Below are 27,603 nucleotides of genomic sequence, written 5' to 3' on the forward strand. Positions count from 1 at the left end.
GAAAGTCGGGGGAGAGACACACAGTTCGATTAGACTGGATAAACACATGGGGTGCGGGTGGGTTAGTTGAAAACATCGGTCAGGTGCGGGTTGTTTATACATTGACCCGCACAACACTGCTGGATGCCCATGAACATTTATCCAATGCTAAACATTCATTGTCAATCCGCTGTGTTTTACACTTTGCTCATCATTGACACTGATCATATTACTGAGCTCTATATGTTTTTCAAGCAATGTCATTTCCATTTCACTCTTGTTGTTGGTCTCACCTTTGGACAAATGTGACATTTGCCAAAACCATCGGCTTATTTTGGGCACCAGCGCATCCAGCAGTATCGTCACTCACGGCCCACTCAGCGTACTTTCTGACCGCTGCATTTAAAATGGGTTCATCAGCTCCTGTAGGAACACATGTGCAGAGTTTAGTAAAGCATCATCAAACACATCAACAGTGGGCGGTGTTGGAGAAGCCGACTCACGTGTCTCTGGGAGGATCAGTGCGCCTCTGAAGTCCATCAGCTTGACCTGCAGGCTGTTCGGATATATGAGGATGTTTGTACTGGCCTCACTAAACGTATATGTATTTAGCTATCCAGTGCGTATAAACAGCCAGGTGAGGTGAACAAAGAAAAGAGATGATGCTTTATCTCGAGGTCCTTTTTCTCCTCTCCTTTATTTTACACACAGCAGTGCAAAAACAAGCTGTAAAACTGTAAACACAAATAAAAGTACCTATTAACTCAAATTGCCTTCTTCAATCGCTTCCAAAACCAAATACAACACATACATAGTTTTCTACTGAGCATGAGCCGCCATTACACGGTAAACAGAGGAATCTAAACTTCGCGGCAACACGTTGATTTTCTTCTTACACATTCTCTTAAGAAAATTACGAATATAAAACGCCTTATATTACACACAGCGCTACTCACCGGCATTGCCCCCGAGTGAAAACACAACTGAGCGGGGATTGAAGAAACTTGACAGCAGCATTTACACAACACAGAGTACAACTCGCTCTGGAAAAGTCTCGTACTAACTGAACTCTAATCTCGTTCCAAACGAGACTACAACAGAAAAATATAAACTGTACACCAAACCTGCCGTTACCACAAGTGTCTGGTAGATGGCGCTAACGCAACGCAAATAACGAAAGAAACACAAAATGACTGAATGATCATTAAGACCGACACAATGTTCTTCATGTGCGTGTCATGAAAGATGCCGTGATGCATGCAGTGCTGCAGCGCCACAACGAGCTGCCGAATTATGTGCTTCACCACAAACTCAGTCATGCTGCCTCTGTTTCTCTAGACATATTCGAACAAGGTCATCGCGTGATGAGGATATTCCAGCACCAGGATGTCTACATCTTTCCTCACAAATATCTCATATAAGTGTATGATGTGTGTGCTAGTCGGAGGCTTCTGTAGCTGCAACATCGGCTCAAAGGAGTGGAATAGCCGGGCTAAAGAAAAGAGGTCGACAGAAGGTTAGTTGACTCCTAACTAATCTCTGATCTCGTGACTAAAGGCCCGGGATACTTTTTCATCTCGCCAGCCTTTCAAAGTAAACTCTTGGGCTGCCCTGTCATTCATTCGAGCCATCAGTCAATTAATCACATGTTTATATTCATTTAATTACTTAAATATACTTGGGGATAAACCACATACTTTGGGCTTAAAGAGTTTATTAAAGATGAAAGCAATGTACTTTACAACTGATGTTTCTAGGCTTTCAACTATATCTTATACGGTCTACATACAGGTTTATCAATTACCAAATTAGAATTTAATAAAACGATTATTGGAGAATTTCATGAAGAATAAAGTTGTCAACTTTCAAAGTCCACCAGCTTCTCAGGCCGGCTCTTCCTAAAAAAACTGATGAGCACCTAAAAAGTGAAGAAAATTGTTGCAAATGTAAGTAATCTGATCCACTTTAGTTTATGTGCATTTCTACATTTCTGATCAAAACTGTATGTTTGTGTCAGGACTGAAGACTAAAGGGAAAAGTGTGAGTAACATACTCGTTTGCTATCCGACTTGCGGAATCCCATGTAATCAGTACGGTCGCCTCTGGTTTTTAGCTCCTTCACCACCTCGTAAAGAGATCGAAAGGATCCTGAAAAACACACGTTAGCATGGTAATAATATCCAGCATGAGCCTGAAGTCCAGCCGCAAACACACCTGAGGCCAGGAGACCACAGGAGTAGAGATTACACTAAAACCAGAAGCATGACTGACGATAATAAACAGACGTGTGCGTGGTGCGTCCTGCGGGGGTTGTGGACGCTCCTCCTCGGGCACAAAAGCACACACTTTGGTCTCAGTGTGGAAGAGACGTTTCCACGCTCTCCGGCCGCTGGCACACGCACTCGTCCACTTTGAGTGATTTTCTGCAAACAACAATATTGATGAGAAACGTGTGTGTTATTAGCACAGATTACGGCTGAATGATGCACTAGTTCTGCATTGAAGAACACGAGAAGAATCACACACACGTCGCTAAAGCTGCGCTACACGTAAGTCACATTTTAATTGTCTCCTGTTTATGTCTGTTTATATGCTCCTGACACCCAGATAAAAAGTTTTGTGAATTTAGTATTCTTGTGTTTATGTCATTATTGTTTAGAGCATAATAAACAAATCATTTGTGAAAAAGGATATGTTATCCATATGCATGTTCTCTGTAGTGGACACCAGGACTCTGTTGTTTAACAATAAAATTACACGAAATTACATTCTGATTTTTTCTTTCATTCACCAATAAATGTTTCGATTTCGGGATATATTTTTTTAACCAAACATTGTATAAAGATGATTCTCAACTATGTTATGGAAGATATATCGGAATGAATTGATATGCCATTTAATTTTACTTATGCAATATGAGGGTAAAATGTCCATAAAGGTAATTCCCATTCAATACAATGTATCTGTACACTGTATCTAATTTGCATATTAGTATATGTTCTTGTTGTTGACTTTTATTATCCCCATGGGGAAATTTTGTTGCAATGAGTTTTAACATGCATACACAGAAATAAAAACAAACATATGAAAACACAAAAACATTTTTAAAATCACAAAATCAATGACAAAAACAGAAGCAGTCCTCCCAGACTCGTCACTGAGGACTCAGTAAACACTCAGTAAACTCTACAAGAAAGAAAAAAACACTATCTTTCATTTAAGCATTTTAATGCCTGTGGCAGGAGAGATTTCCCGCCCCCTCCCTATTTAAAAAAAATGCTGGCATCCTAAATCACAGACCGATGGTAATCTCTCGAACTCATTACACAGAGCATGTCTGATAGGATCTTCATGGCTTTGCTAAGGATTCTGGTTTGGTAAATTGTCGCAACATGTAATAATGGGAGTAATAATTGCCAACATTTTCATAATATTATCTAATATTTCATAGGAATATGAACGTGTTCTTTACAGGACGTCCAGACTTCACACTCCGGCACGCACGGTCTAAAGTATAACGTGGTCAAAAGTGTATGTGTGTGTGTGTGTGTGTATTAACCTGTGGTGTTGTTCTCCCACGCGACTCTAGGGGAAGCGGGAGAATTCACTCTCCTCCGTTGAGTTTCTCTCCTCCATCATGTCTAACTCTGACTCTGACTAACTCTAACTCTGATGATAATCGCTGCACTGACTGACCTGAACAACTCGGCCTGTGACGTGATATGAAACTCACGCTGCCGGTGACGTCGCCGCGAACATAGATAAACTATAATCTATTTAAATCGAGCGGTTTAGACCAAATCTCCTGAAGAGACTCGATCGCTTTATATGATGAACAGATTGAATTTATTCTCTGCTGTAAAATAACAAACCCTCCAATGCTAACTTTATAGGGAATTGTGTTGTTTTTATGTCCAAAAACACACTGCATTCATTTATTAATGAGCATTTATTCAGTGTTACACACACTAAGCCACATTTTGAACATTGCAGATTCTTTAGCCATGTACAGTGAAGTCATGTGTAACCCACATAAGGTTACTGGAGTGCAACTCTCTACTATGCCTGAGGGTGGCGCGTACACCCCAGGAAATTTACTATTAAATCAAACACGCATTTCCTCCGTTGAAGAAGCTGCTAGAACGCAACAAGAATTGGTATGAAAAATATCCTCTTAACGATAGAAATTCAAAGAAAAATCCCGTACCGAATATTTAAATATTGTGTGTTCATTAGGTTGAAAGCTGTGTGAGAGAGAGAGAGTTGGCGCGAAGATGACGGTAGAGATGGAGGCGGCAAGAGAAAAGGTGAAGACTGGGGAGTGGAAGCTCCGCAAATACACAAATGGAAAGAGCAAAGTGTGGGAGACATTTGCCGAAAGAATGAAAGATGATGACCAAAGTGCTGGCTTTGTCATGTGTACTTCTTGTATGCCCGATTTCCCAACACGTTGAACTGAGCAATGCCATTGTACCATTTTAATTAGGGGTGTAAATATCAATCGATTCGTATCGATACATCGATTATACAGCCGGCGATTCGATGCATCGTTGCGTCCGCAAGAATATCGATTAATGTGCTTATTTTGCCGCCTGTCATTTTTCAGCATCCACTCCAACATATGCGTGCAACCTACTCCTAAGCTGCGGGTGGCGATATCCTCATTGTCTTCTACGTCACACTGCTTCACGCGCCGCGCGCATTACGTTTATGTTCACAGTTCACACACTGTTGAGTCTGACTTTCAAGAGCGATGGAACCGTCAGAGCGAGCTGGCAATGAAAGTGAAACGTTACACACTCCAGTCGGCGTCAAGTCATGGGTGTGGATTGTGGAAGTATTTTGGCTTCAGGAAAATAGATGGAGCACTGGTAAGAGATGTTGCCGTTTGTAAAGAGAAAGACTGTCAGTGTGAGATAAGATACTGCAGCAACACGTCGAATCTCTCCGCACATCTGAAAAGGCGCCATGGTTATTGATGTCGAGTGTAAAGCAAGAACACCAGCTTCCACGCCCGCCGCCACATCATAATCACTGACAACGTTTTTTCCTCAAAAGTTGTCGAGCACTTCAAAAAGAGCTAAAAACATCTCCAAAGCCATTGCGTTTTTTATATGTAAAGAGGTCAGTCTTTTTTTTTTTTTTTTCAGTAAATACAGTAGGCTAATTGGCCATAGTAGACCTGCACTGTACGCATTAGACTTTTGTGCTTATTACAAATTATCTGATTGCACTTTATTGTAACTGTAGTAGATGCAGTAACTGTTCTATTTTCTGTTCATTTGCAGTGCATTGAGCACAAATGCTATAGTGTAACATACACATTATTATGTGAATAGATAGAATACTGTTTCTGTATTCTCAATAAAAGGCTAATTAAATGATTTATTTTTGTTGATTTATTTTGAAACTTAATAGATATCATCATGTAAAAATATCGAGCATTTAGATCACGTCATAGCACTGAGTCTGCACTGTTAAGGGTTCAAAATGATATAGCACTGTCTGTAGATTCAGGAAACCCTACGGTGTTAGTGCTTTTAGACTTATCGGCAGCTTTTGACACTGTGGACCATTCAATTCTTCTTGCACGTCTTGAGCACTGTGTAGGCATTAAAGGCTCTGCACTTAAATGGTTCACTTCCTATTTAACAAATAGGAGTTTCTCTGTCAGTATAGGAGATTACTCATCATCATCTGCTCCCCTTTATTGTGGCGTGCCTCAAGGTTCAATTCTGGGCCCCACACTGTTTTCTTTATATATGTTGCCACTAGGGGCTATAATAAATGAGCATAATTTTTCATTTCACTGTTATGCAGATGATCTGCAGATTTATCTACCTATGAAATCAAACGATAGTATCGCATTAAACCGCTTGCAAAATTGCATTAACCATATCAAGCAGTGGCTTTCTCAAAACTTCCTTACGCTAAATGAGGACAAGACTGAATGTATTGTTTTCAATACAAAATTCGGATCAGTAAAATCGAACTTAAGCTTGGGAGCGTTTACTTCATGCGTTAAGCAATCTGTGAGAAATCTGGGCGTGTTTTTTGACTGCAGCATGAAATTTGAAAAACAGATTAGCAATGTGGTAAAAATGGGTTTTTTCCAACTCCGTCTGTTGAGTAAAGTGAAGCCTTTTCTTAGCAGCTGCGATTTGGAAAAAGCGGTGCATGCTTTTATTAGTTCGAGGCTTGATTATTGCAATGCTCTTTATGTCGGTCTGAGTCAAACATCCCTTTCACGCCTGCAACTTGTACAAAATGCTGCTGCACGCTTTTTAACAAGTACACCTAGAAGAGCACATATTACTCCAGTCTTATTTACTCTGCACTGGCTTCCAGTGCGTTTTAGAATTGATTTTAAGATTTTATTGTTTGTTTTTAAAGCTCTGAATGGGCTAGCCCCCGAGTACTTATCTGAGCTTTTAACTTTGGGCGGACAAAATCGGCGGCTGCGGTCTTCGGATCAACGCATTTTACAGGTTCCTAAGTCGAGGTATACAAAGTGGGGTGACAGGGCCTTTGCTGTAGCTGGCCCTAAACTTTGGAACAAGCTCCCACCTGATATGCGTACTATAACAAATGTTGTCCTTTTTAAAGCAAAACTTAAAACTTATTTGTTTAAAAAGGCTTTTTCTACGCAGTAGTTGTGTAACATTTATGCTTCATGTTCTCTTTTTTACATTTCCTTTTCTTTGAATGTTGTGTTGTGTTGGATGTTGTGATATTTACACTATGTGAAGCACTTTGGACACCTGGTGGCTGCTGTAAAGTGCTATAGAAATAAAGCTTGATTTGATTTGATTTGAATCGTATCGAATCGAATCGTATCGTATCGCGGGGAATTCTGAAGTATCGAAAATAATCGAATAGTTGGCTTAAGAAATCGGTATCGTATCGAATCGTCATGAAGGCCCCGATTTACACCCCTAATTTTAATAGGCTACTTTTAAACGCATATAGCTCAGTAATGCCCGTTTTATGTATTTTCTGAGAGGGGGGCGGAATTTTTGCTGGGAAAGTCGGGGAGAGAGCCACACAGTTCGATTAGACTGGATAAACACATGCCCCCCCCTTACTACTTTTTAAAAATGTGGGTCAGAAAGCGTGTCGTTGAAAACGTCGGTCGGGTGCGGGTTGTTTATACATTGACCCGCGCAACACTGCTGGATGCCCATGAACATTTATCCATTGCTAAACATTCATTGTCAATCCGCTGTGTTTTACACTTTGCTCATCATTGACACTGATCATTTTACTGAGCTCTATATGTTTTTCAAACAATGTCATTTCCATTTCACTCTTGTTGTTGGTCGCACCTTTGGAAAAATGTGACATTTGCAAAAACCATCGGCTTATTTTGGGCACCAGCGCATCCAGCAGTATCCGTATATCGGCACCCACGGCCCACTCCGCGTACTTCCTGACCGCTGCATTTAAAATGAGTTCATCAGCTCCTGTAGGAACACATGTGCAGAGTTTAGTAAAGCATCATCAAACACATCAACAGTGGGCGGTGTTGGAGAAGCCGACTCACGTGTCTCTGGGAGGATCAGTGCGCCTCTGAAGTCCATCAGCTTGACCTCCAGGCTGTTCTGATATATGAGGATGTTTTTTATGTGTGTGTTGTGAAAGATGCCGTGATGCATGCAATGCTGCAGCGCAACAGCGAGCTGCCGAATTATGTGCTTCACCGCAATCTCAGTCAGGCTGCCTCGATTTCGCTGTACATATTCAAACAAGGTCATCGCGTGATGAGGATATTCCAGCACCAGGATGTCTTCATCTTTCCTCACAAATATCTCATATAAGTGTATGATGTGTGTGCTAGTCGGAGGCTTCTGTAGCTGCAACATCGGCTCAAAGGAGTGGAATATCCGGGCTAAAGAAAAGAGGTCGACAGAAGGTTAGTTGACTCCTAACTAATCTCTGATCTCGTGACTAAAGGCCCGGGATACTTTTTCATCTCGCGAGAGAGAGTTAAGAGTTAAGCGGAGGTATCTTGAGCTTCTCAAGATACCTCCGGTAAGGATGGTAATACTAATGCGATTATTATGCTGATTGTCCTAGCTCCATTATTGCACCAAATAATGTTATTTTAAAACCAATCGGAGTTATGAACCTGATTCTTACTGGTTGATACCATACAGACGCAGATTCAGATTGTTTTATGTTGTTTGAGATGCTCATAAAATATCGCTAATCACGCTAGCCGCGTGCTAATCGTTAACATTTGAATGTGAATTTGTTTTGGTTTGTTTTGCTAATGTAACCAAAATTACATACCAGTTGTATTCAACCTGTGTCGATTGTTAGTTCTCAGCAACAGCGCTACCTCCTGGCTGGCTCGCTTAACTTTATGTAACGGGTGTCTGCAGTATTTAACAATTAATTAATTAAATTGCTATTGGTGCAGATAATTAATCAGAAGATTCTTTTATTAGCTCGTAAAGGAGGTAGCGGGTTGTGGTGAGAAACAACAATCGACACAGGTTGAATACAACTGGTATGTAATTTTGGTTTCCAATGAGAAAAATCAGAAAGGTTAATTACAAATGTCAGTCAATTATACACACAATTTAAACATGAAAATTCCCCTAGAGTGCACTCTTCCTTTACCCCAAAACATACACAGATAATTGCAATGACAGAAAAAAATAAAATTAATAATGGAGTGGTGTCTTTTTTCTTTTCCTTAAACACTCTTTTCAAGCATATATCAGTTTTGTATCAGTCTCTGTATTCGTCTTTAAATCTTGAAGAAAAACTCAATAGTCTCTACATGTGAATTGTCTTGACTGGAGCAGAAAGGAAAGGATATTGAACTCTTCTTTACGAATTGATGTCCTTTCACCTTAGTAGATTCTTTCACCGTAGTAGATTCGGGTGGCTCGCCATCAAACTTGAAATTTCTCACAGGATATCACAGATCATCACCATCCGCAGAATCAAGGACAAAATAGAAATACAAAGAATGAGAAAAAAGAGAAAACAAAACAAAAAAACCTGGCCTGATCACAGACCAGAACATTCATTTAGTGATTTCAGAAAGAATTTCACATCACATATCAAAATAACAATTAAACATACAAATATAATTTTTCAAGAAGAGATATTACACTATGTACCTCTAAAACAATCCTACTGGTCTTTCTCACACAAGCGCACGTGACCAATAATGGCGCCCGTGAACTGAAATGGAGGAATGACCACGCGGTTCAATATGACCACACTTACAATCATTTAAAATGACCACACTTACAATCATTTAAAATGAAATAGTAAAATTAAACAATAGAACAAAGCAGTAGTTCTCCACAAGAACTTATATATTACACATTTACCTCTATGTTAATCGTCTTTTGCTTTCACCGATGCGTGTCTCACAGGCCCGCGTGGCCAGCAATGGCGTCGGTGAACGAGGAATATTCACACGATTCACTTTAATCTCTAACGTTGAAATACGACATGAAATTGGAAATAACAATTTAGTCAAACGAATTTACCATTTTTTAATCATGTTAGGAAGTTTATACATTAACATTTAGAAAGTTATGCTGACTCACCGGAGTAAAATGCAACTCAACACTCACTCAGCTTCTCCATACACTTCACGGTATGAATTGAATTAAATTAACGTTTTTTTCTACTTTTCTTTCAACTATATTAATCTAACTTTTAGCGCGAAGATCGACTCACGTCTTCTCTCCTCTATGCTCAACTCTCGTTTCGCAGGCGCGTCCACACACACGCACAGCGCGTGATGTCGGGAGCGTTCTCATTGGTCAATCGCAAATCAACTAATAATAACTGCTTTTCTTAAATCACCCACTATTTTTCTAAAATCGCTTTTACACATCACTATTTTACCTTCAGTAGGGAAATTAGATGTTGATAAATTGCAAATAAATTAAACTTCCTTCCTTTATTTAACCAGGGTTACACTAGCTCAGATAAGCTAGTCACCACTGTAGCAGTTCTTTGATAGTGTTCACACCGCTAAAGGTGCCTTTATACCCTGTTTTGTTGACTTACAAGTCATTTGATTGAGAGAGAGTATTTATCCTCTTGTTTTCATATGTAAAATAAGGGTGATTTAGTTCATTTAATTGCCAATATACATGTTTGATATGTATATGAGGAGCAGAAGTTCATCTTAACCTTTAAAAAAGTATAAATATACACTCTAAAAAATGCTGCGTTGTTTCAACCCAATTTTGGGTAAAATATGGACAAACCCAAACATTGGGTTAAAAATGTAATGTAAAAATTTAACCCAACGGCTGGGTTTGTCCATATTTTACCCAAAATTGGGTTGAAACAACCCAGCATTTTTTAGAGTGTATTAAAATGTGATGCATAAATAGATTTAAAAGATTAAAAACATAAATATCCAGTTTCATTTTATTTCTATACTGTGAGATGGAAGTACATGATTGATTGTTGTTCATTGGAACTGATGTTATGTGATGTGTACCTATTCATTTACATGATGATTATAGTATTTATATCCTTTACAATTGGTTATATTTGATTTGACATTTGAATGGAGAAAAGTTGATTAGATTTGAACTGAAATGAGGCAATAGTAACTAATGCATTTTGTAATGTATGTATAGATTGGTTTTTAGAAAGGGATAAACCATCTGATTCTGACCCTGGTGGTCAGTGGCGAGCCAACCCCAGAAGTGAACGGACCGAGAGCCTGGTGTGGCCAGCCGTGGCATCTTTGAAACCATCATCATCCTGTGCCTTCATTTCAGTGCAGATAAGAACACACGTAAACCTACCCGGGTAGTGAAAAGAACATACATACTGCAAGAAACACACACACACCAAGAACTTTCATGGACTCTCTTTATTTGAAGTTATTTATTTTGGGTTTATTGTGCGCTGTGCACTCAGGAAGCCGGCTTAGAGGAATTTACAGCAGGGAATGTAAATAACTGTCTTTAATTTTGTACAATACATTCGTCAAATTTCCCTGCTTTGTGTTGTCTGTTCTCTGCTGACTTTTTACTATTTCAAGCTCCATAGTCGTGCCTAGAGCTTCTGATATTAGCCCAGCTTTGATTCATGACTACTTAAATTAGTTATCGGTTACACTAACCTGAGACGCGGGTTACAAATGGGTACAGAAAACTGAACACATCAATTCAGAAATTAAACAATATAATCAGTGAATGAAGAGGCCATGATTAGATTTTTTTTTAAAGTCTCATCATGGAATAATGATTGAGTTACTGATACTCTCCATTATTTGGCCCAAAACATAAAGACATGATAAAAAGATATGAAAAGATTGAGCAGTTACTGCAGATCTGAGTGTCCTGTATAAATGCGGTTGATGTGCTATAATTCTGCTTCACTACCAGCCGCTGAACCTCAACAGTGTGACAATGAGCAAAGACAGTCAGCCAACAAATAAAGAAACAACAACGTTCATGAAGAGCATTTCCAGCATATCTCCTGTTTTATTTGTGTTCATGTTGAGTTTCTCAGGCAGAATCTGAGCTCTCTCGTTCCTGACTGAGTCCAGCAGTTTCAGTGGATGAGGATGATGAAGAAGATGTTAATGAGGATGAATGAATGACACACACACACACAGACACACACACAAGCTATAGCTGGAGACAGTGCGCTCACCACACACACACACACACACACACACACACGTAGTACCCTCACCGCCTGATGAGGGGAGATATATGCATTAAACACACAGGACACGGAGCTGCTGCTTCAATCATGAGAGAGTGTATTGTTTTTTTCTTTTCTTTTTTAACAACCATTCAAAACGCTTTAAACACAATTCCACATGTCAATATCAGTCCTTCATTGACTACTGTGTCCACAACTTACACATGTACTATAAAATAATATTCACTTATAACATATAATACATGACATTTTTCACGTGAATAAACTCTGACAATGTGTTCATCTGTAAGCAAAAAATAACTATTTGTAATACATTTTTAATATAAACACACTCACGTTCACAGTCATTTGGCCCTTACAACCTGCAATCATTGCCTAAAGGGACAATAAGTATCTTTTTAGGTATTTTATTATCTAAAATCAATATTTTTATTCATAAATATGTCCTCAATGGTGTACAAATACCTTGGCCAATTATTTGACTTATCCTTATAAATGAAGAATTTATTATCTTTATATACATGGGACGGGTAGGTCCACGGAGGCTTCCATGTAGTTCCGCCATCTTGCTATAAAACTATAATAGCAGAGAGGGACAAAAAGTACTAAGTCAAGTCAAGTCAAGTCACCTTTATTTATATAGCGCTTTTTACAATACAGATTGTATCAAAGCAGCTTCACAGTGATAACATGAGAATAATACAAAAAACAATTTCATCATCGTCCACCTTCAAGGCAGATCTATAATATTGTTGAATATTAAATGTCCCCAACTAAGCAAGCCAGAAGGCAAGGCAACAGCGGCAAGGAACCAAAACTCCATCAGGTGACAGAAGGGAGAAAAAACCTTGGGAGAACCCAGGCTCAGTCGGGGGCCAGTTGACCAATGAGTGAACAGTGTATGAAGTTCAGAATGAATCAGAGTATTTGTCCAGTTCCGGTTGGTTGAAGTCGGATTGGAGAGGAGGAGAGACTGGTTGACACTTCAGGTCAGCGGCGTCGTCGTGTCCTGGCGCTGGTCCTTCATCAGATCTGGATACGGCCTGGTTCCGGTGGACAGCGGTAAACCTCGGGATAGACAGAGAGACTAATATTAGCGTAGACGCCATCCTTCTTATGATGTACCACCAAGTACATCAGGATTTACGGGAAGTGTTCCCGGTCCCGGCTGTTCTAAACTATGCAGCCTAATTATATAAGTCTATAATGTGTTATGAGTATGCTAGGCCGAAGAGATGTGTTTTTAGTCTAGATTTGAACTGACAGAGTGTGTCTGCTTCCCGGACAATGGTAGGAAGACTGTTCCAAAGTTTTGGTGCTAAGTAGGAAAAGGATCTACCGCCAGCAGTCGATTTTGATATTCTAGGTATTATTAACTGGCCTGAATTTTGAGATTGCAGTAGACGTGAAGGACTATAATGCGTTAAGAGCTCGCTCAAGTACTGCGGAGCTAAACCATTTAGTGCTTTGTAAGTGATCAGCAATATTTTAAAATGTATACGATGTTTAATAGGCAGCCAATGCAGTGTTGACAGAACAGGGCTAATATGGTCATACTTCCTGGTTCTAGTAAGAACTCGAGCTGCTGCGTTTTGAACTAGCTGTAGTTTGTTTATTAAGCGTGCAGGGCAACCACCCAGTAGAGCATTACAATAATCTAGCCTTGAGGTCATAAACGCATGAACTAATTGTTCTGCATTAATCATTGAGAGCATATGACGTAATTTAGATATATTTTTAAGATGGAAGAAAGAGGTTTTACAGATACTAGACACATGACTTTCAAATGAAAGATTGGTATCAAAGAGCACACCCAGGTTCCTAACCGACGACAAAGACTTAACAGAGCAGCCATCAAGTGTTAGACAGTACTCTAGGTTATTACGTGTGGAAGTTTTTTGTCCAATAATTAGAATCTCTGTTTTTTCTGAATTTAGTAGTAGGAAATTACTAGTCATCCAATTTTTTATATCAGCTATGCATTCCGTTAATTTTGTGAATTGTTGACTAAGCCAACGCGTTTCCACAACGCGTTTTCGTTCAGAGCCAGCCAGTCACGTGACGTGACTGAAACCAGCAGAAACGCAGATGCAGAGCAGTGAGAGGAGCTTGAAACTGCACCGGCAAGTTTAAAAGTCTGGATTGCATTGTTATTATGGACCATATGCCGCGCCACAGGAGAAGAAAACATCGTCGTCAAAAATAGAACGTAAAAGGAAACGTGACCGTAGATTACAGAAAACAAGAGTTAATGTAGCTAATGTGGCTAATTTTATATAGCTCTCCTTTTTCAAAAACAATACATTAGCTCAAGTTGTGAATATTTTGCTACGTGCATAGAACTGTACAGACAATGAAAATGCGTGGGATTTCCCCCTTTCTGGTCAATGTATCCCTGCCTCTGCTTAATTATTTTCACCCCCGGTGGGGATAAATTTATCCTCCCCTCAAAGTGATCATATAGTGCAACTACACTAGTGGCGAGACGGATCACAACACTTATCACGGATCCGTGGTTTGATTAAAGTCAATTTTATTTTATCTTTGCCGTTTTTGTAAAAATAATTGAAGAATTAAAAAGAGTACTTACAAGCACGAATAGCATTTTTGAGAGAAATACAAAAGGTGTATGTATATACGAACAAGTTCTCCGTTAAGGATTAGATCTCGACAATAAAGCAAATAAATCTTCTCGCATTTGTCGGCCCGGTCTCAACTTTACAACACGGTTGCAACGCGACTTGACTGATTTAAAAAAAATGGAAAGACTACGAAAGAGACCAGCCTGAAGAAGCGTGTTCATCTGAGGCTTCAGAGAAAAGAGATCGTAAACCCATCCCTTCCATTGGTTTTCATTGCGTCCCATCTTCTTAGCGACCATCGGAGCCAGCTGATAAATTCAACTTTTGCCAAATCCCGTAGGAAGGACGGCAAACACATCTTTCCGATCGACAAATGCCTTGATTGCGGTTCTCTGTTCAATTCAACTCAACCGCTCTTTGATGACGTGGTGATTACGTAACCGCAGATCATCTGTCCATCATCGATTAAAGCCCACCCTGGCAATTTGATTGGCTCGGCCTTCTGGGAGCCGAGCATAATTACTCCTCAACGGATCGAGTCCAGACCGAACTTACCGACCAAAAAATGTTGTGGGCGGGGTTCGGGCTGGCACCCAGGCTAGGAAAGAATACCATTACCCTCTGCCACCAACAGGACTATTCTTCTGTTGCACGGGACTGTGCAAGAACTAATGCGGCATGGGTTGATCTTTGGTTCACCAATCAGCGGAAAGGGGGGTTTCATGCCCCCCGCCCCATGTGAAAATCGAATATTCAGGCCGTAAATCCATTTACTACCCCTGAATATAAAAATATAAAAGCAAGCTGAATTCTCGTTTTGTTTTTTTTTACAAATAAATTAGTTGTTTTCTCATTTTCTACTTTAAATGTTAAATCGAAAAACGGATGAACTTTAAAAAAATGTCTTTCTTGATTTTCTGGCAGAGAAGTCCTTAATGAGGCCAGTAAAATCCAATTTGTGCAGAATGTCATTTTCAATGGACATCAGAGACGGGTGATTCAGTCGGTTTTTTGGCCCATCGTGGATCTCAGTTTATTTTTAATTAGTCCCAGTTTTGAAAAAGAGCGCTCCCCTCCTCTATGTGGTGTGTACTGGAACTGTATAAATGTGCTTAGCACAAGTTTTTGTCAATGACTAATTTCCACTTTATGTCGTCGTATTATTATTTTTCTTTAAAGGTGTACATGTGGGAAGTGCAGTTTGATGCCGACTGAGGCGGAAAACGTTTGCTGCCAAGAAATAGAACCGGTTATACCCGGTCTTGAAATGCATTATAATGTGTAAAGGTGTAGTTTGTAAGACTTAATATGATAGCATACAATTAGCTTACTAAATGTGCAGGGTTGTCTTGCCCTGGCAACCAAAAACACACTTCTTTGGTGACATTGTTTATTTCTTCAAGTCCTGTGACTGCAGCGGTCGTCGGTCTGGACAAACTCCTGTTGCTGTCCTGTTCATTTCAGCCCTCCGACCCATCGCCACTGTACGTTTGACGAAAAATCAATGCCAATAAGAACCGAGCGCACAACTGATGCTGGCGCGCGCGGTAAATGACTTCCGCAAGAGGATAACAGATCTACACGCGAGGAAGCGGGAACTAGGGAGCTCATTCAAACCCCGCACGCGCGCATGACATCTCCTCTGCACACAATACAAGCCCTCACGCGCCCATGATCATTCCCCACGCTCTCGCGCATGATCTGCTCTCGCCTGTCGCTTTTGCTCGCTCGAACCATAGAAATACATAATAAAGGCTAGATGTCTTACAGCTCTAACGTCATCACCGGCGGCCATCTTGTCACAGGCAAGCTTTCTGGCGGGCTCTGTGGTACCTGATGTAAGGTGAGTGATCTGCACGAACACAAATACTCTTATCTCGCTGATATCTTGACGGATTTACAAACGGTTTGGTTTCTTACAAACATAATTAACGTGGCTATAATTCTGGATGCTTGAACTTCAATTAAATAGGTTTTAGACACCAATAACGATTTTATGACAACTAATCTTTTGTCTAAATTACAATCTTTGTGGATGTGGTTGTAGTTATTAGCTGGCTAATAATGGTCTAAAGTACTCGTATTTCATTCTATATTGATCTGCTTTTGCACACAGCTTCACAAGACCTGTGCTAGGGCTCAGTTGTGTTTCTGAAGTCATATCAAGTGACCTAGAGGACTGAAATGTGGTCAGTTCAGAGATGCTTGTTATCCGGCAGAAAGAAAAAACAATAGGATTCTATAAAAGTGTGTGTGTATATATATATATATATCATGTTTCCATTCTGTACACTGAGTTTTAGTAGCCTATATATTGATATAACATAAATACCTTGTGCGTGTGTATATTAATTGCACCTATCTGTTCTGTTCAATGTTATTTTCATATGGAAGTCCATGGTTATAATTATTCACAAGTATGCAGTGTCATAACTACCGGTACATCTCTGACGTTTATAACAAACCAACCCGTTTGAAAATCGGTAGAGAATTGAGCAAGTTATGGTTATTTAAAAAGTACATGCACCATTAAAACACAATGTTACAAGTGAACGAACTGATGTGACAAGATGGCCGCCAGGTGTGGACGTCGACCTCCATTGGTCAGCAGCGCGGACGAGACATCTAGCCTTTATTAAGTATTTCTATGGCTTCAACACTTTTATTTTTGGCAGTCGAGGGGCAGGACTTACTGTTTTAATAACCTCAAATGTCATTGGTTACTTCCCCTTTTCCGGAAGTCAGTTGTGATTAGACGCCTGTCCAATGACCCGTAATTCACTTGACTTATTGGCCAGAAGGGCCGGTGTTGTCATGCTACTGGGTTGAATGCTTTTCCTGTATAGGCTCCAGTCACAGCTCAGCCCCACTATTTTTTTTTTATTATTTTCTCGCAGCCCCGCAAAAAAAATAAAATAAAAGTCAGTTGTTAGAGATGTGCGAACAAAAAATAAGAGATACAAAGCATGGATAATAGTAGCCTAGGCGCAAAGGCGGCGCTGAAAAGGCCAGAATAAAAAAACATCTCTAGAAACTCATGCGGCCAATCAGCCTACGAGTTTATAATTGCTTAATATTAACTAGCTGCAATGATTCGCATATCGCGGCGATAACCGACCTCCTCATCTGAGCTGCTTCAGCACTCAAACACCGCTCGTCGGCAATGGCAAAATGTTTGAGATGACCGATCAAACCGAGCGGGATTTCTGTTCACAGAAGCAGGAAAAATAACAGAGGAAAAAAATATGCCCCCGAACCCCCTAGCAAGATCACTTTTGGGACCTCTGTATTTATAAAACCCTGAGTACGGCAATTGCACTGAATAGAAAATTATATTTTTAAAAAAGACAATGAATTACAAGGTTGTACAGAACAGTGCACTATTGCAGACTTATAGACTGAGGGTTTAATTACATTATTTTAATATAGTCAGTCGGGAACTAAAGTGGGCCGGTCTAAGGCATGAAACTCCAGGGCTGAAAATGAGTCCCACTCCGGCTCTGCCTAATTTGTTTTATTTATTCTGGTTTATTAATGTGTAATGTGATTTAATGCATTAATAATATAGAATAGATTCTTACCAGATACTTTATTAACAGGAAGTCTTAGTGACTGCATTGTGTTGTTAAAGAGATATTTACAGACTGTAATGACGCATTTGGTTATTAGCATTGCAAATTTACCCACATTTGTATGGTAAGAATCTATTCTATATTAACAATGCATTAAATCACATTACACATTAATAAACCACAATTAATAACAAATTAAAGGGTAAGTTCGGTATTTTACACTTAAAGCCCTGTTTACAGATCGTATCTGATGAAATAGAACGGTTAAGATTAAAATTTGGACACATGCTCCTGTCCCGAGAATTTTAGGTTTAGTTCGCTTCCCCCCCACACCCCCACAATGGTTGTCTATGTGCACTGGAAGATTCCTTCCTAAAACACATTAAACTTTCGTTTACAAAGACGTGAAACTCACCGAGTGGTCAGGGGTGTTCACTGATATGTGCACTCAAAAATCACTGAAAAAGATGTATTCCAACAGGTTTTATCGTAGTTTTTGTCCAACTCCATTAAGTTGTATTGGATTCGCGGTGTGAGGTAACGTTACGGTATTACTCCGCCGCGGGAAACGGAAATGGGGTTGTTTGTATGCTTTTTGTAGTCTTATGCAGTCGCGGACGCGGTATCGTAGGCTAAGCTATCTAAACATTTGTACAAGATCGAAGCTATCTGTGTCAACTTAGAAATGGATTCCGAGACATTTATATGGGAGGATGACGGTTTTGAGATCGATTTTGATGGACAGGGTTATAGGTTTGAGCCTGAATATTCACAGGAGGAATTTCTGCAAAGAAAGGCAGAGTTTGAACAGCAGTTGACAACGGTGTCCAGTGTTACGCCTGTTGCCGAAGCTGCTGCTGTCTCAAGGCTTACAGGCACTTGGTGGTGTTCCTTTTGCCACGAATCTTCCCGCAATTCGGAACTGCACAAATTCGCCACATTATTAGCTGTCTGTTTGTAATGCTTTCAATGAAGACAGCGATCTTCTGCTTCTTCTGTGTATATGCCCGTGGTTTGCTTGCAATTGGCAAAGGTGCATTATCGCCACCAACTGGGCTGGGCTCTATTATTCAAGCTCTCAACGGAAGAATCACGGGTGTGACGCGTTTGGCAAAATAGGTCCACAAAAGCTAAATAAACCTAAAATTCTCAGGACAGGAGCATGTGTCCAAATTTTTATCTTAACCGTTCTATTTCATCAGATACGATCTGTAAACAGGGCTTTAAGTGTAAAATACCGAACTTGTCCTTTAAGTAATGTCTCAAGTCAAGTGAATTACGGGTCATTGGACAGGCGTCTAATCACAACTGACTTCCGGAAAAGGGGAAGTAACCAATGGCATTTGAGGTTATTAAAACAGTAAGTCCCGCCCCTCGACTGCCAAAAATAAAGGTGTTGGAGCGAGAGCAGATCATGAGCGAGAGCGTGGGGAATGTTCATGGGCGCGTGAGGGCTTGTATTGCGTGCAGAGGAGATGTCATGTGCGCGCACGGGGTTTGAATGAGCTCGCGAGTTCCCGTTTCCTCGCGTGTAGATCTGTTATCCTCTCGCGGAAGTCATTTACCGCGCACGCGCCAGCATCAGTCGTGCGCTCGGTTCTAATTGGCATTGATTAGTCGCCACATGTATGAGCCTCTGCTGCTCAGACTCAACTCTGCAGAACCGCCTCTCGTCGACCTTAGAGAGGGAACAAGAAGATGATGATGATGACGTGATGCCGATGATTAGGCTTGTTTGAGATGAGCAAAATCTGCGCAGAACCGATCACCGGTGATCACCGCGAGATGCATGCCGGTTAGAAATGTGTCCGACTGCGTTCCGCCTGGCTCTGATGTCATGCTGACGTATGTCAAAACACTATCGCGAGCGCAAGGCGCACGTGTCGGATTCTGCAGTCAAGCGCAGTTGCTCTCCACTGACTGCGGTTCAAAAGCATGATGGGAAACGACTTGCTGACGACACAGCTTAATGCTCATTGGTTTAAACAACCGTGATGTATTGTTATTTTTTTAAATGTTTGAATTTAAAACTCTGATTTCGTGTTTTTATGTGTATAAATTATGTGTGAGTATTCCCAAACTCTCTGACAGTGCGATCTCTATGGATTATGTGATTATGTCATTTTTATAAAAAAAAAAAAAAAATAAAAAAAATATATATATATATATATATATATATATATATATATATATATATATATATAGGCCATATATAAAAACACGTCTGTAGTAAAGAAACAAATGATTGATAAACACGTAGCCTATTTGGAGTGGGATTGAATAAGTGCTTTGGGTGTCTTGTTCATTATATTTATTTTCATATAAAAGCAACAGAACTTAAATTACATCCAGTTGATTAGCAGATCCATGGTCAGATCCACTGTGAGAAGAGAGAACTGTCCGGCTTGCCTGCGCTTTTTTCACTCCTCCCCTCACTGCAGCCGCCTACTCTCGCATACAATTCAGGCGAGGCAAGGCGCATCTCAAACAAGCCTATTCTCCTGGATCTGGAGCGGCCTGAGGCTGGGATATTTATCTTCATTTATTTAACTTTAGTTTATAGAGCACTCACCTCCTCTTTCACACATGTGAGACATCGACATCCTTCTCCAAATTGCATTAAAATAAAAAATAAAAAAATAAAAAAACAACTCTCCTCCATCAGGGACGCTGAAAAATGCTGAAGGGGAACGTCTGTCTTCTCTTTAAAGGGGGGTTAAACCACTCATGGCATAACAATGTAACATGTCATCTAAAGTCATCCGTGACCCTCTGTCATTAAGTTCATTATAAAGATCCAGGCATTCTGCAACAGTTTTCAGAAGACAGTTGATTAGTCACGCTTGTCCTTATAGACACTCATAAACAGATTTTGAGAAGTGTAGTTCATGTAAGGTCATGTCGCCATGAAATTCATTTCTTGCTGTTACTATGATATTCTCTGGATGCCCATGAACATTTATTCATAGCTAAACATTCATTGTCAATCCGCTGTGTTTTACACTTTGCTCATCATTGACACTGATCATTTTACTGAGCTCTATATGTTTTTCAAGCAATGTCATTTCCATTTCACTCTTGTTGTTGCTCTCACCTAGTGAAAAAAAGTATACTTTATTGTATTTGAAATATATTCCCTTTTTCAATAGTGCATTGCAAATATACTAAAAAAATATATACTATCTTTAAATATATTAAAAGTATATTAGCATCATGCTTTGTATCTATTTTTATAATACAACTTTTAACACACTTTAAAATAATAGTACTTTAGTATATTTTCTAAAAATATATTTAAAAGCAAGCATACTTTTAACATATTTCTAACAAGTGCACTATAAGTACATTGGTAATAAATATATGCTTAAATACACTTAAGAAATATGCTGAAAACATGCATACTTTTAATATATTTCTAACAAGTGTGTAACCCACCCAATTAATTGAGGCTGTGTTTTCATGTATTTTCATGTATGATTTTTTTTTTTTTGATTTTATATTTTTTCTTGCCTAATGCATGAAATGTTCAGACATATGTTTTATTATAATTTATTTCATTTATTATTTTGTTTTTGCTGAGGGCCGAAACTAAGAATTGCGTCGATGGGTGCTGACGTCACATTGATTCGCGCCAGCTCGTTAAACAGAGAGATATGTGAGCCACATGTGGCTATCGTTTATCTTATCCATCGTCGTCAATATTCTTCTGATTTGATGTCTGAACTGTTTTATTGCATTAGGTAAGTCACAATTGTTTCATATTTTCATAAATAATGTTAAGTTTGTGTTTGTTCATATAAGAAAATGTGGATGGTTCACGCTGTTCGTAATCGAGTATAAACTGGGCAATACAACACATGTAAAGTGTGTACGCTGTATTAGTATACTTGTTAAACCTGTTTACACATTTATGTTATGGGAATATTGTATTAAGTTTAAAAGTTATGAATGTTATATGCATTTCGTGATGGGTGCTGACGTCACATTGATTCGCGCCAGCTCATTGATGAACAGAGAGATGTGAGCCACATGTGTGGCTATCGTTTATCTTATCCATCGTCGTCCATATTTTTCTGATTTGATGTCTGAACTGTTTTATTGCATTAGTTGGCTTGTTTCAACGCTCCGTGGACGTGTTGGATTCGCGCAGTGAGGGAGAAACGCGCTGGATTCCGATGTGGAAGAATCGAGTCATCTTGGCGACTCTTTCATGAGGAAAAAGATTCGATTTGTTCATCGTTCATCCCTGCAAAGTCTGTAGGCATTCACCTTCAAACGAACTGAATTGAACTGAGTCGATTACATTTCCATCTACACAAATTTAACTGAGTCAATTACACTTCTATCCAAATGAACTGAACTGAGTCATATTCGCACGAACTGAACTGAGTCCATCACACTGAATTGAGTCAATTGCATTGCACTCAGACTTCATCACACTTACAAGGTTGAATTTTATTTTTTTATTTTCATTTTATTTGATTGTCATTGATGAATGGTATAGATATCTCATTTTTTCCAGCTGTCCATTTTCCAGGCCCATTTCCCCAGGGGGAGGGGGCGTCGCCCATGCGTGATATTCCCATGGGCCACGCCCCCTTGCCCCAGGTGTTTAAACCTCCCCTAAGTATTGTAATTAGGGATGGGTATCGATTCAGATGTCTTCGATGATTCCGATTCGATTTCAATTCGCAAGCTCTCAATTCGATTAAATTTCGATTCTCGATTCCACTCAATGAATATACTGTAGATTTAACACAAAACCTATATTTATAAAAAAGAACAGTGAACATAAGTTTACGAGTGGTTAATTAATAAAAAGAAATTAAGAGCCAGTATATTAAACTCTTATTATTTTAGGTACACTTGGGTACATTAAAACAGCATATATCAAATGCATACAATGAATAGACAGGATTTTGATTCAAGATGAAAAATTGATTATTGAAAAAGTCAGAACAGTCTCATGCCTTGATCAAACAGGATCAGGTTATTTTATGTTTAAGATAAAACAAACATAAAATCTCACTGCATTAGAATAACATGGAGGCTGCAAGCCTATGAAGTGTAGGAAAACTAATACTGGCTTTTGGGTGATATATAAATAAATATGGGGGAAAAAAATCGATTCATAGCCTTTGAGACTCGATATTGAATTAACCACAATTTAAAAAACGATTAATCGAAAAATAGTTTTTCTAGTTATAAAATGAAGGTTCCAATTTACAGCGGCAATGCGATTATGCGCATCCCGTGCGCCGAATGATGCACTTGAAGCAACTCGAAGTCACAGCGTGCAGCGCTTCGCATTGAAAGTGTTAGCAGAGTACAGACAACACACGAAATACTGTTTCACAACTACCAGTCTCTCTGACTGGCACACTTTATTTAAAAGCACAAAGCGAAGAGATATTTGATGCTTACTGTATTATATCTATGCTACAGTTTATTTAGCCTTTTCTTTTAACAGTTTTACATTTCAGTTACAGTGCGCATGAAGAACAATTCGAATTCAGAGTGCTCAGTGCTGTAATCTAACAGAACTAACGCAATAAACTCCAGTAACAGTAAGATAAAGTAATTTTATGCAAACCATAGACCTTTATCTACAAATAAAGTATAATAATGTGAACATTGATCTTGGAGAGTGTCATCGTGTTACTCGTAACCGAACGCGACGTGATGTTTGAGTTCTGAATGGAGAATGACTGAGGAGAGATGAGTTTTCATTAACTTTAACTTAAAGGTAGGGTAGGTAGGATTTATATAAAAACTTTTTACCAAATTTGATTAAACTTTCTATATATCAATGCATAATTAAAATGTAAGTACTCTGATAAAAAGAGTATAAAAATCGAGTGACTCTAGACCGTTTAATCTTCATTAAACACAGCTCATTATTTCCATTCGGGACGAATCACAGGATTGGCTTGCGCGACTGTCACTCTCCGTCGCCATGACTACCGCCGTTATTACTGGCTCTGCCCACGTGCGCGCAGTCGCGCACCCGTTTTTAGGTGGGAGGGAATGGAATTAATGAGCTGTGTTTATTGAAGATTAAATACACTAGAGTCACTCGGTTTTGTATACTCTCTATTTCAGAGTACTTGCATTTTAATTATGCATTGGTATATAAAGACAGTTTAAACAAATTTGAATAAAAGTTTTTTTTAGACAATTCTGACCTACCCTACCTTTAACGACTTTATTTAACGATATTATATTTTACCTCACATTATGCTATCGAATGACTTTAGAAGTCTTGGAATATAGTGCACGAAAGCTTTATGGTGCTTTACAATGTTTTTTATGCCTTTAGAGGGGCTTAACAATAACACAATAGTATGCACAATGCAGCCGTGGCGGGAGGATTTTTGGTGTGGCGGCCCACCACGGCTGAATGAATGTAGCGGAAACACTGGATGTGTACAAAGTGATGCGTGCCTATGAAGTGAACAGCGAAGTGAGATTTCAGTGAATACAGTTACTGTTCAGTGAACTGATTGTTTCATTCATTAATTTCATTATTATTCATTAATTCATATTTCATATTTTATTTCATTCCTTTGGTTCAATAATTTGTATTTTATTTTATTTATCTGTCTAGTTAGGATTTTAGACACCAGTTAGTTTAAATAAGTGCAGACACACATTATAATTTTTTTAAATATTTTTTTTAATGCAAGGTGTGTCACCCCCCGAACCCGGACTTCATATACTTTAAGTTGTGATTATAAGTATTTGGTGAGCTCAGACCCTAAGTAGATATTTTTCCTCCTTTTATTTTATGGTGTTATCCTATTGATGGGTTACAAGTGCACTATAAGTACATTTGTAATAAATATATGCTTAAATACACTTTTTAATGTGCATTTGTTATTGAAGACAAAGTGTGCTATTTGTAGTATTTGGATTAAGCCAAAGGTATTACGGAGAATATCATTTTTACTCAAACATAATAGACTTGTATATTGCTCGTAATGATTTTGTAATGTACTTGTAACACAGATAAAGTACACTTTTTATTATCACTAATCAAGTATGTAACTAGTCCCTACACAGGCATATACTTAAAGTATACTAAATATACTTAAAGTTGTTCCAATTTAGTACACAAAAGTACACTAAATACATTTAAAGTTATGCTTTACTACAACTTAATTACTACTAAAATATACTTAGTACAAAATTAGTTGTTTCAAAATAGCACACTTTAAGTTAACTAATCATTAATACACTTGAAGTATACTAATAATTAGTCTGGCTTCAAGTATACTTAACATATTTTTTTTTCACCAGGGCTCACCTTTGGACAGATGCGACATTTGCCAAAACCATCGGCTTATTCTTGGCACCAGCGCATCCAGCAGTATCCGTATGTCGTCGCTCACGGCCCACTCCGCGTACTTCCTGACCGCTGTATTTAAAATGGGTTCATCAGCTCCTGTAGGAACACATGTGCAGAGTTTAGTAAAGCATCATCAAACACATCAACAGTGGGCGGTGTTGGAGAAGCCGACTCACGTGTCTCTGGGAGGATCAGTGCGCCTCTGAAGTCCATCAGCTTGACCTGCAGGCTGTTCGGATATATGAGGATGTTCTTCATGTGTGTGTCATGAAAGATGCTGTGATGCATGCAGTGCTGCAGCGCCACAACGAGCTGCCGAATTATGTGCTTCACCGCGTACTCAGTCAGGCTGCCTCTGTTTCTCTGGACATATTCCAACAAGGTCATCGCGTGATGAGGATATTCCAGCACCAGGATGTCTTCATCTTTCCTCACAAGTATCTCATATAAGTGTATGATGTGTGTGCTGGCCGGAGACTTCTGTAGCAGCAACATCGCCGCTGCGTCTCGGCTCAAAGGAGTGGAATAGCCGGGCTAAAGAAAAGAGGTCGACAGAAGGTTAGTTGACTCCTAACTAATCTCTGATCTCGTGACTAAAGGCCCGGGATACTTTTTCATCTCACCAGCCTTTCAAAGTAAACTCTTGGGCTTTCCTGTCATTCATTCGAGCCATCAGTCAATTAATCACATGTTTATATTCATTTAATTACTTAAATATACTTGGGGATAAACCACATACTTTGGGCTTAAAGAGTTTATTAAAGATGAAAGCAATGTACTTTACAACTGATGTTTCTAGGCTTTCAACTATATCTTATACGGTCTACATACAGGTTTATCAATTACCAAATTAGAATTTAATAAATGATTATTGGAGAATTTCATGAAGAATAAAGTTGTCAACTTACAAAGTCCACCAGCTTCTCAGGCCGGCTCTTCTTAAAAACACTGATGAGCACCTAAAAAGTGAAGAAAATTGTTGCAATCGTAAGTAATCTGATCCACTTTAGTTTATGTGCATCGACAATCTTTACATTTCTGATCAAAACTGTATGTTTGTGTCAGGACTGAAGACTAAAGGGAAAAGTGTGAGTAACATACTCGTTTGCTATCCGACTTGCGGAATCCCATATGATCACTCCGATCGCCTCTGCATTTGAGTTCCTTCACACACTCATAAAGAGATTTAAAGGATCCTGAAAAACACACGTTAGCATGTTAATAATATCCAGCGTGAGCCTGAAGTCCAGCCGCAAACACACTTGAGGCCAGGACACCTGTGTGTGGACGCTCCAGCGGTGTGTGTGGACGCTCCTGCTCAGGCACAAAAGCACACACTTTGGTCTCTTTGGTGAAGAGACGTTTTCCCGCCTTCCACGCTCTCTGGATGCCGCTGGCACACACACTCGTCCACTTTGAGTTTTCTGCAAACAACAATATTGATGAGAAACGTGTGTGTTATTAGCACAGATTACGGCTGAATGATGCACTAGTTCTGCATTGAAGAACACGAGAAGAATCACACACACGTCACATTATAATGGTCTCCTGTTTATATGCTCCTGACACCCAGAGAAAAAAGTTTTGTGAATTTAGTATTTTTTTTATGTCATTACATTGTTTAGAGCATAAGAAACAAATCAGTTGTGAAAAGGATATGTTATCCACATGCATGTGCTCTGTAGTGGACACCAGGACTCAGTTGTTTAACAATAAAATTACACAAAATTACATTGGGATTTTTTTTTTCATTTACCAATAAATGTTTAGATTTCGGGATTTTTTTTAACCAAACATTGTATAAAGATGATTCTCAACTTTGTTATGGAAGATATATCGGAATGAATTGATATGCCATTTCATTTTACTTTATGCAATATGAGGGTAAAATGACCATAAATGTAATTCCCATTCAAAACAATGTATCTGTACACTGTATCTAATTTGCATATTAATGTTATGTTGACTTTTATTATTATCCCCATGTTGAGATTTTGTTGCAATGAGTTTTAACATGCACACACAGAAATAAAACAAACATATGAAAACTCAAAAACACATTTTAAAAGCTTCTTTTTTTTTGCAAAAAAAAAATTGCTGGCATCCTAAATCACAGACCGATGGTAATCTCTCGAACTCATTAAACAGAGCATGTCTGATAGGATCTTCATGGCTTTGCTAAGGATTCTGGTTTGGTAAATTGTCGCAACATGTAATAATGGGAGTAATAATTGCCAACATTTTCATAACCGTCCAGACTTCACACTCCGGTACGCATGGTCTAAATTATAATGTGGTCAAAAGTGTTTTGGTGTGTGTGTGTGTGTGTATTAACCTGTGGTGTTGTTCCCCCACGCGACTCTAGGGGAAGCGGGAGCTTCACTCTCCTCCGTTGAGTTTCTCTCCTCGATCATGTCTAACTCTGACTAACTCTGGCACTAACTAACTCTGGCAC

At 39.1% G+C, this 27,603-nt stretch overlaps 1 long non-coding RNA gene across 1 annotated transcript; it reads left to right on the plus strand.

Moving 5' to 3' along the window:
• The first annotated feature begins 21,449 nt into the window (after positions 1 to 21,449).
• LOC306996451 lies at positions 21,450 to 27,191 on the plus strand. The gene is made up of 3 exons (XR_013797088.1): positions 21,450 to 21,540; positions 21,908 to 22,247; positions 25,100 to 27,191. It is a non-coding gene; the product is annotated as an uncharacterized lncRNA (long non-coding RNA).
• Positions 27,192 to 27,603: the final 412 nt, after the last annotated feature.

This window comes from Phoxinus phoxinus (assembly GCF_949152265.1).
Source record: "Phoxinus phoxinus genome assembly, chromosome: 4".
Classification (NCBI taxonomy): Eukaryota; Metazoa; Chordata; class Actinopteri; order Cypriniformes; family Leuciscidae; genus Phoxinus; species Phoxinus phoxinus.